Here is an 11,180-nt window from a genome sequence, read left to right as displayed (position 1 = left end):
CTGTCTCTCTCTCTTTGTCTGCATCTCCCTGTCTCTCTCTCTCTGTCTCTCTGTCTGTCTCTCTTGCTCTGTCTGTCTCTCTCTTTGTCTGTCTCTCTCTTTGTCTGTCTCTCTCTTTGTCTGTCTCTCTCTCTTTGTCTGTCTCTCTCTCTTTGTCTGTCTCTCTCTCTTTGTCTCTCTCTCTATGTCTGTCTCACTCTCTGTCTGCCTCACTCTCTGCCAGTCTGTCTCTCTGTCTATCTGTCTGTCTGTCTCTCTCTGTCTCTGTTTTTCTGTCTGTCTCTCTCTTTCTCTGTCTCTCTCTGTCTGTCTCGCTCTCTTTGTCTGTCTCTGTTTTTCTGTCTGTCTCTCTCTTTATCTGTCTGTCTCTTTGTCTGTCTCTGTTTTTCTGTCAGTCTCTCTCTTTCTTGGTCTGTCTCTCTCTGTCTGTCTCTCTGTCTGTCTCTCTCTCTTTGTCTGTCTGTCTCTTTCTCTGTCTGTTTCTCTCTCTGTGTTTCTCTCTCTCTCTGTCTGTCTCTCTCTCTCTGACATTTCAATTAAATTTCAATTCAATTCAAATAAGCTTTATTGGCAGGAACAAATACATGTTAGTATTGCTAAAGCAGTTGAGTTTGTATAGAAAAGGGGGGGGGGGTAATATAAAGGGAGATGGGCATAAGTCCGTGTAAGGGATTTTTAAGTCCTCAGTTTTTCATGCCCCTCTCAGTCTGTGACACACTGTCACATATTGGACAGCTATTTTCACCATTGGCTCCTCTTCTCCCAGTAGAAATTGGAGTTTCCTCTTCTCTTCTATAAAAGTGAAGTACAGGATGAGAGTGGAGAGTTTCTGGAAGTGAGTGTCCCTCACTGATGAGTACTTTGGGCAATGTAGCAGGAAGTGGTCCTCATCCTCTAGGACCCCCTGGTCACATTGCTGGCACAGTCTACTCTCCCTGGGCTTGTAGGTCTGTCGGTGTCGTCCTAATTTGACTTCCAGGCTGTGGGCACTTAGTCTGTACAGGCTCAAGGTCTGTCTGTCTTTGGGGTCTTGTGGCACCTCCAGGTACGGGGCCAGTTTGTAGTCCTTCTGCAGTGACTGGTAAACAGTTAGTTTTTTGGAGTTTGTTATTTCATTTCTTCATTCTCCAACATGTTTTTCTTTCAAGTCATTCATTATGTTTTTTATTTGGGATTTTGTCAGGCCGCATTGTTGAGAGTTTGGGATAGACAAGGTGTTGATGAGTTGCTGCAGGCCACACGGCTTGGACTGGTCCTAACTGTTCAGTAAGGCTTTGTGGTGGTATTAGTTGGGACTGCTGTTTTGTACGTGCTCCCAGTATGATAGCGCCCTCTTCTGTACTGCAAGTAGTAAGGTAAATCTGCCCAACTCAGACCGGCAAGCACTGTTGGAGGTACTCCGATGGACTTGGAGGAGGTGCTTGCAGAATTCCAGGTGGAATATTTCTGTTGGGCTGGGGTCCCATTTGGATTGGTCTGGGTAGGTGACAGGACCCCAAACTTCACTGCCATAAAGAAGAATTGGGGTGATGAAACTATCAAGTATTCTGAGCCAGACTCTCACTGGTGGTTTTAGGTGGTACAGCTGTCTCCTGATGGCATACAAGGCTCTGCATGCCTTGTCTTTTAGTGCCTCTATGGCTGGTTTGAAACCTCCTGATTTGTTAATTTCTAGGCCAAGGTATGTGTAGCTGTTAGTTTCATCAACAGTGCAGTTGTTTAATATAAAGGAAGGGCTCTTTGTTTGTTTAGTATTTTTCTTTTGAAACACCATGATCTTTGTTTTACTTGAGTTAATTGGTAGCGCCCATGTGGCAATGTATTTCTCCAGCACTTCCAGGCTGTCTTGTTGGCCTTTCTCTGTTGGTGACAGAAGTAGGAGGTCATCCGCATACAGCAGGAACTTCACCTCTGTGTCATGTAGAGTCAGTCCTGGTGCTGGGGAGGATTCTAGAGCTGCAGCTAGTTCATTGATGTAGATGTTGAAGAGGGTTGGACTTAGGCTGCAGCCCTGTCTGATTCCTCAGGCTTGCCGGAAGTGTTCGGTTCTTTTCCCATTCACCTTTACACTGCAGTTGTTCTCAGTGTATGAACTCTTGATAACCTCATATGTTTTCCCTCCTATTCCACTCTCTAATAGTTTGAAGAACAGGCCTTGGTGCCACACGGAGTCAAATGGCTTCTTAAAGTCCACAAAGCAGGTGAATATCTTTCCATGTTTTGTATTGTGGACATGGTTCTTGATGAGGCTATGCAGGGTGTAGATGTGGTCTGTATTGCGATGGATTGGCATGAACCCTGCCTGACTTCTGCTGAGAACATTGTGTTGTGTCAGGAAATTGAGGATCCGTTTATTGAGGATACTGTTAAATAGTTTCCCTAGTGTGCTGCTGACACATATCCCTCTGTAGTTGGCTGGATCATACTGGTCTCCACTCTTATGGATGGGTGTTATGAGGCCTTGGTTCCATACTGTAGGGTAGTAACCAGCGCTCAGGACCAGACTGAATGTTTTGCATAGTGCAGCGTGTACATCTGGGGAGCCGTGTTTAATCATCTCTGGCAGGATTCCATCCATCCCACTGGATTTTTTGGTTTGCAGGTTTTGGATTTTCTCCCTAATTTCTTGTGGTGTAACCAGTACATCTAGGGAGTTCTGGAAGCCCTTAATTTTTTTCTTCAAATCATTTAGTCTTTTGATGATGTCTTTTTGTTCTACAGTTATAGCCTCCTCTGGAATATCTTTGTAGAGGTTCTTAAAGTAGTTGAGCCAGATATCGCCATTTTGTGGAGGTTGTTTTTCCTGGGTGCTGAGCCAATATTCTTCCATATTTCCCAGAAAGACTTTTCCTGAAGTGCCTCTTCCAGCTGTTGCAGGTTTTTGGAGATGAAGTTTTGCTTTTTCTTTTTAAGGGTTTGTATTTTTTCTGTAGTGTGCCATGGCCTATCCTTAGGTCAGTGTTGTCAGGGTCTCTGTGTTTGTAATTGTAAGGTGTTCCTTATTGCTTTGCATTCTTTGACAAACATTCATTTATTGGATTGTCTTTATCTTTCTCTCTCGGTCTATCTGTCTCTGTCTGTCTGTCTCTTTCTCTGTCTGTCTGTCTCTTTCTCTGTCTGTCTGTCTCTTTCTCTGTCTGTCTGTCTCTTTCTCTGCCTGTCTCTTTCTCTGCCTGTCTCTCTCTCTGTCTGTCTCTTTCTCTCTCTGCCTGTCTCTCTCTCTGCCTGTCTCTCTCTCTGCCTGTCTCTCTCTCTCTGCCTGTCTCTCTCTCTGCCTGTCTCTCTCTGTGTCTGTCTCTTTCTCTCTGTCTATCTCTCTCTCTCTGTCTCTCTTACCCTCTCTCTCTGTCTCTGCGTGTCTCTCTCTCTCTCTGTCTATCTGTCTCTCTCTGTCTGTCTGCCTGTCTCTCTCTCTGTCTGTCTCCCCCACCACCACCACCTAGCAGGCAACAGCATGTGGTGAAAATTGTGTGTTTCCCATAGCTTACATGTTCCTCTTTATGCACGCTTATAAACAAAAACATGCTTAAGCTCAAGTTACAACTTTTACACGAGTTTACAAGCAGTCACAAGCATTTGGCAATTGAAATGGCAGTAAACTTCTGTCCTGAATGCAATTTTTTTGCTATAAAAAAAAATGCCACAACTCAACTGCCTCTAAACAACTATAAACTACTCAGTGTACATGGACAGATAAGATAACAAAGAGGAGAGTTCAGGGGCTGCTGAAACACCCAACTGCTCCTAAATGTCCCTTTATCAGCAGCAGTGTACATGAAGCCTAATGCCGCGTACACACGGTCGGATTTTCCGACGGGAAATGTTGGATGTGAGCTTGTTGTTGGAAAGTCCGACCGTGTGTATGCTCCATCGAACATTTGCTGTCGGACTTTCCGCCAACAAATGTTTGCTAGCAGGTCCTCACATTTTTCGCCAACAAAACTTTGTTGTCAGAGAGTCCGATCATGTGTACACAAGTCCAATGCACAAAAGTTAACGCATGATCGGAATCAAGCAGAAGGAGCCGCACTGGCTATTGAAATTCCTTTTTCTCAGCTCGTTGTATGTCTTGTACGTCACCACGTTCCCACATTTGTAATTGTTGGCCAACATTTGTGTGACTGTGTGTATGCAAGACAAGTTTGAGCCAACATCCTTTGAACAAAAATCCACGGTTTTGTTGGTGGAAAGTCCGATCGTGTGTATGGAGCATAAGTGTGAAAAAAATGATATAAATTTTATTTGGGTACAGTGTTGTATGGCGGCACAATAGCCAGTTAAGTTAGCTCAGTTCCGAATAGCAAAAAATGGCCTAGTCATGAAGGCGGTAAAACCTTCTGGAGCTTAAATAGCTAGACTTCTAGCGCCATTACTCACCAGGAAAAAAAATATATTAAAAATGTTTGGTTATCACTCAAAGATAGGTTGGGAAGAAGTTATCTGCCATGGTCAAGTGTGGCTCTCCAATGATATGTCAGATAGTGGTGTTGGGAATTTTTCAATGTTCAGTGTTTGACCCACAGCACCTGACACCCCTACCTGAAGGCCCCCCTCTCACTAACCCTCCTTTAGGTGAACTTAAGCCCCTGTTTGAACACTTGATCACCAAGATTCTCTGCATTGAAGACATGGGCTTCATTTACAGATTACCAGTCTGTAACTCGTCTAGCTCATTGTGTTAACGCAGTCCATTGATTTGAATAAGCTTTGAAAACACAATGGATTAAAAATAGGACCTACTCTATTTTTGGTAACACAGCCCACCACAATGGATGGTAGCATGTTACTATGCGTTGTGATATGCAGCAACCCAGGTGCCCAGTGTTTGGGCATTGGGGTGCCATTGGAAATTAATGGCACCACAATGCTCTAACTAACATGCTTTGCTGTGTGTTGCATGAATGCATGCCCTAAAGCTACTGCACTGAAAAATAACAGAAGCTATGTAATGATCTGCCTGCAAGACAAATGAATAGTCCCTGATCTAATTGTTAACGGCTAGATCAGTTGAGATCTGAGGACACCATAAGGCTGGTTACTGGCTAGATAATTAGTGGTACATTTCAGTCAACATTGAAAATGAAACCTTGATATACATAAGGGCAGCACATACAGCCTACCTGTAAGGCACCACAGAAATGTTTGAGTACTGTAGGGCATTGTTGAGAAGTCCATCCCATGTGCTTTTGTTAGCATTCTTATGATTTGAACATGCATACTTTAGATGAAAGAATAATTCTTAAACCCACCAACTGGATCCTCTCCTATATCTACACTAAAAAAAGGGAGGTCCAGGCTAAAAAATATCAGTATTAAAGTGACACTAAATTGTCTATTAGAGTGTGCATTCTTAACTCAAATAAGTACTTTCTGTTGCTCTCAGTCTCCAAATCTCCAAACTTTTCTTTATGCTGCTTTGATTTGACTTCCTGTTACAGGGTGGCTGCATTTATTCTCCATGGTCCCACTATATGTAGGAACATAGCCACCCTCTCTTGCCCACTCCAAAAATAAAATAGGCACTATGGACTATGGGAGTTGTAGTGTGCATAGAGCAGTGCAAACGGCCGCAATTAAAGTATATTGCTTGTTCCAAACAAATGTAAGCCAGGGGGAAATTAGAGGTTCAGTTGCTCTAGGAGAACATAACAAGACAAAAATAAACAGTAAAGGGCAATTAACAATTAAATAAGAAAAGATTTCATGAAAAATGAAGCAGTGGATGTATATGGACTATTTTCGGAGAATAAGGATATTAGTGCCACTGCAAGGCTGGGCTCACACTAGTGCGAATTGGCTGTGGGTTTCCGTGCATCCAATTCGCATGACAGGAGAGTGTGACTGGCTCTCCTTGGCAGCTGTGCATCTTTGGCTCATTTTCAGGGCCGAATTTAGGCAAAAATTCAGCCCTGATTCATCTCTGAAATGGAGAACAGAGACGCACCGGACCTCTGCTGCAAGCTGCATCCAGCATCAATGTGAACTCGGGCTAAAAAGATGTATGTGAATTTTTTTTTTTTTTGCAGAATACTTACCTAGGTGGATGCAGCATTGGTCTGATGCTGCATATATCCCCCACTGGATCTAACTCTGAGCGATCAAACACCACCAATTGCTCGGTTCTCAGAGTTCCCTGAGCAGAGAGCCGGTGACTTTGAGTCACGGCTCTCTGCTCTGCCCCCCTCGCTCACTGGTGTGCTGGGCTGTGGAGGGGGTGGGAGTGGCTGGCTCAGGCTCTCAGCAGGTTGCTGAGAGGCTAAGCTTGATGCCGTTTCAGGCATGTGGGCAGATCCCGACCATATGGTCACTATCCTTCCTGAGCATGGCCCGGGTCTGTGACATCTGCTTCAGCTTGCCCTCTGCTGAAAACAGGTTACAGGAGTGCAGAACATACTGTACTCTTGTGATCCAAACTTTGGCTGTACTTTAAGGGCTTTTCACAGCATACAGTTGTAGCACCCATTAGTTTAGGCTGGGATGCTCCTCACAAATTTACCTGCCAGGAATAGTTGATTGTTAGAGATCTATTGATTTCTCCCTAAGTTTGGCCTTATTGCACTTTTCTCTTCTACCACTAGGTGGCCAGGTACTTTGAGGTATTAGATATGAGAAGGGCAACTCAAAGTCAGGTCATGGGTATATGGGGTACCTCAGGGTTTTCTTAAATCCCTTGGCCTGCTGGGAGAGCCTATATATTCGGGTGGAGTCAGGTGATCTATGCTCTGTGCCACCCAGACGGCTGTCTGGGTGGACGTGTGTCGTATTGCCCCAGGCTGCTAGGCCAGAGATTGGGCCTATCCCGGGGTCATCTGGCTGCTAGGCTCTCTGAGGGCCTATCCAGAAACAAGAGAGCAGCGCAGGGTTGGGACTGCAGCTTGCAGCCCAACCAGAAGTGATGATTCTGTGGGCCGGAGAACCTGTCAGTGGTCAGAGGTAGAGGGGAAGCTGTCGACACTAAGGGATCAACCACCTTATTACCAGGGACCACAGTGAGTAACTGAAGCAAGTACCGGAGCATTATTCTCACCGAACGGGCATGGTGGAGAATCGGGAAAATTCAGGCGGTGATCAAGTCAGGGACCCAGCCAGTAGAGGTGACACTTGCAGAGCAGCCTTGTGTGCCAAGCCAGAGACTGAGCAGGCCAGTGGGGGTGAAGCTTGAGAAGTATCGGGAGTGCCAAGCTAGGGACCCAGCAGAGAAGCAGGGGTGATGCTTGAGGAAGATACCACCGCGAAGATTGGAGGAGCTCAAGGGATTCAGTGGCAGTGAATCGGAGGGTCTAGTGAGAGACCGGGATCTCAGTGGGCTGAAGAACTACAAGGAGAAGTTGTAGTGAAGGTGAAAGAACTGTTACGCTTTGTGTTAGGAACTGTTAAAGACTGTTGCCATAGGAGACAGCATTTCTGCACGTGCAGATGTGGCTTCTTGCTGGAGGCCTTTCCCTGCACGGCTGTCCTCCTATTGAAGTCTCGGAGTCTGTTAATTGAACTTGCAACTACTCAAGGGTGTCCTGGCCCTAACCCTCTTTCCCCCATAAAAGTTTGTAAGTGAAATAAACATCTCTTTTGCATTCAAGAAGTGTCTGGTGCCCAATAACTTCCACCTTGCACTAGGGATGAGCCAAACACCCCCGGTTCGGTTTGCAGCACAACATGCGAACAGGCAAAAAATTTGTGCGAACATGCGAACACCGTTAAAGTCTATGGGATGCGAACATGAAAAGTGCTGATTTTAAAGGCTTATATGCAAGTTATTGCCATAGAAAGTGTTTGGGGACCTGGGCCCTGCCCCAGGGGACATGTATCAATGCAAACAATATAAATGAAATATTCCTTTAAATATCGTGCCTGGGGGGTCTCCTTAGTCTGCCTGTAAAGTAGGTCACCTTTCCCATGTTTATAACAGTACCTCAGCAAAATTACATTTCTAAAGGAAAAAATGTCATTTAAAACTGCTTGCGGCTGTACTGTATTGTGGGATCCCAGCAATATAGATAAAAATCATTGAAAAAAACTGCATGGGTCCCCCCCTAGTCCATTACCAGGCCCTTTGGGTATGGTATGACTATTAAGGGTAACCCCGTGCCAAAAATACCAACAAAAAAAAAAATGGTGTGGATATCCCCCCGAAAATCCATACCAGGCAAATGCATTAGTAGTTCTGAAGCTGATACCTATAGGAAAACAAAAAGAAAAAGTTATTTGAATTCACAAAAAGCTTATAGGAAGTGGGTGATTTTTAAAATATTTACTAGACATGCCTTACATTATATCTGAATAGGGAACTCTCCACATCTAGATCGCCTCTTGGAACTTGTTGATTCTCCCCAAACTACATGCAAAGGACTTTCACCTTTTTACTCCCTCCTATCTACTCCTCCACCTACCCAAAAATCCTCCACATTATGTACTTGGGAACGTGCTCTCTCCTTTACATTTTCTTCAGATTCCATGAAAGCCCCATCCCTCTTAACTTTAAAATACTCCCGTTGCATTTCACATTAGGAATCTTCTCAGAAACTCCTGCATGACTGGTACTTCACACCCTCCAAACTAGTGAAGATGTACCCAGAACATTCTCCTCTGTGCTGGAGACAGTGCAGGATGCCAGGTACATTAACCCATATCTAGTCTATCATTCAAGCCTTTTGGTCCAGAGTATTCTCGCTAATTTATGTTATTACAGGGACCCAGAGTTCACCTAACCCTAAATCTACTTTACTGGGCTTAGACATGAATTCCTGGCCAACCAATTTCCATCCCATAATAACACACATCTTCATAGCAGCCCGATTAACTATCACCCGCAACTGAAAACTTTTGATACCCCCTGACTATACTTCCTTTAGAGCCCATTCACACAGGGACGACTTGTCACTGAGAAATGGCACTTAAAAGTCAGTTTCATTATGTCCTCTACCCGCTAACATGATCTGGCATACTATAATACTTACCCTTAAGCAATATACTATATAGGCAAAGTAATTCTGTACCCCACTTAAGAGAAACCATGCCAACCTTTCATCCCCTATCCCCCCTCCCACTTCTGCTTCCCCATTATCCCCCCTCCCCTTACCTCCCCTCTCCTCTGTTACTTCTTCTTAGGCCTACTCTAGGCCACTTCTGGTCAATATATATCCCATCATACTCAATTACAGTGGGGACAGAAAGTATTCAGACCCCCTTAAATTTTTCACTTTGTTATATTGCAGCCATTTGCTAAAATCATTTACGTTCATTTTTTTCCTCATTAATATACACACAGCACCCCATATTGACAGAAAAACACAGAATTGTTGATATTTTTTGCAGATTTATTAAAAAAAGAAAAACTGAAATATCACATGGTCCTAAGTATGCAGACCCTTTGCTCCAGTATTTAGTAGAAGCACCCTTTTGATCTAATACAGCCATGAGTCTTTTTGGGAAAGATGCAACAAGTTTTTCACACCTGGATTTGGGGATCATCTGCCATTCCTCCTTGCAGATCCTCTCCAGTTCTGTCAAGTTGGATGGTAAACATTGATGGACAGCCATTTTTAGGTCTCTCCAGAGATGCTCAATTGGGTTTAAGTCATGGCTCTGGCTGGGCCATTCAAGAACAGCCACAGAGTTGTTGCGAAGCCACTCCTTCGTTATTTTAGCTGTGTGCTTAGGGTCATTGTCTTGTTGGAAGGTAAACCTTCGGCCCAGTCTGAGGTCCTGAGCACTCTGGAGAAGGTTTTCGTCCAGGATATCCCTGCACTTGGCCGCATTCATCTTTCCCTCGATTGCAACCAGTCGTCCTGTCCCTGCAGCTGAAAAACACCCCACAGCATGATGCTTCCACCATCATGCTTCACTGTTGGGACTGTATTGAACAGGTGATGAGCAGTGCCTGGTTTTCTCCACACATACCACTTAGAATTAAGGCCAAAAGGTTCTATCTTGGTCTTATCAGACCAGAGAATCTTATTTCTCACCATCTTGGAGTCCTTCAGTTGTTTTTTTAGCAAACTCCATGCGGGCTTTCATGTGTCTTGCACTGAGGAGAGGCTTCCGTCGGGCCACTTTGCCATAAAGCCCCAACTGGTGGAGGGCTGCAGTGATGGTTGACTTTCTACAACTTTCTCCCATCTCCCGACTGCATCTCTGGAGCTCAGCCACAGTGATCTTTGGGTTCTTCTTTACCTCTCTCACCAAGGCTCTTCTCCCCCGATAGCTCAGTTTGGCCAGACGGCCAGCTCTAGGAAGGGTTCTGGTCATCCCAAACGTCTTCCATTTAAAGATTATGGAGGCCACTGTGTTCTTAGGAACCTTAAGTGCAGCAGAATTTTTTTGTAACCTTGGCCAGATCTGTGTCTTGCCACAATTCTGTCTCTGAGCTCTTCAGGCAGTTCCTTTGACCTCATGATTCTCATTTGCTCTGACATGCACTGTGAGCTGTAAGGTCTTATATAGACAGGTGTGTGGCTTTCCTAATCAAGTCCAATCAGTATAATCAAACACAGCTGGACTCAAATGAAGGTGTAGAGCCATCTCAAGGATGATCAGAAGAAATGGACAGCACCTGAGTTAAATATATGAGTGTCACAGCAAAGGGTCTGAATACTTAGGACCATGTGATATTTCAGTTTTTCTTTTTTAATAAATCTGCAAAAATGTCAACAATTCCGTGTTTTTCTGTCAATATGGGGTGCTGTATGTACATTAATGAAGATAAAAAATTAACTTAAATGATTTTAGCAAATGACTGCAATATAACAAAGAGTGAAAAATTTAAGGGGGTCTGAATACTTTCCGTCCCCACTGTATATGTTATGGTTTTACATCTACTTGTTACTGGTATTGATATGTTTAACAATGTATCACTATTTCTTCCTTCATTTTATCCTCAATAAAGAAATAATAAAACTAAAATATTTACTGGATTTTGCACCCCAATAGCAGATCTGTCAGAGTTAGGTATTTATAGTGAGCATTTAAACAAGTTGTGGGGCCGGTTCACATGACAGAAACACAGTCCGGATGTGTTTCTGCATGCACGTTTTTGTTACGTTTTTGATACGTATGGCTTTTTTTCCCCCCTCTTTTTTGTTTTGTTTTTGCTGCATTTAGATGTATTCTGGTGCATTTTTGATGCACTTTGCTGGCTTCCAGTACAGTTCTGTGCAGAAAAAAATGCAGCATGTTCTATTTTT

Source organism: Aquarana catesbeiana, linkage group LG01 (assembly GCF_042186555.1).
Source record: "Aquarana catesbeiana isolate 2022-GZ linkage group LG01, ASM4218655v1, whole genome shotgun sequence".
In the NCBI taxonomy this organism is placed as follows: Eukaryota; Metazoa; Chordata; class Amphibia; order Anura; family Ranidae; genus Aquarana; species Aquarana catesbeiana.
This window is presented reverse-complemented; position numbering follows the sequence as displayed.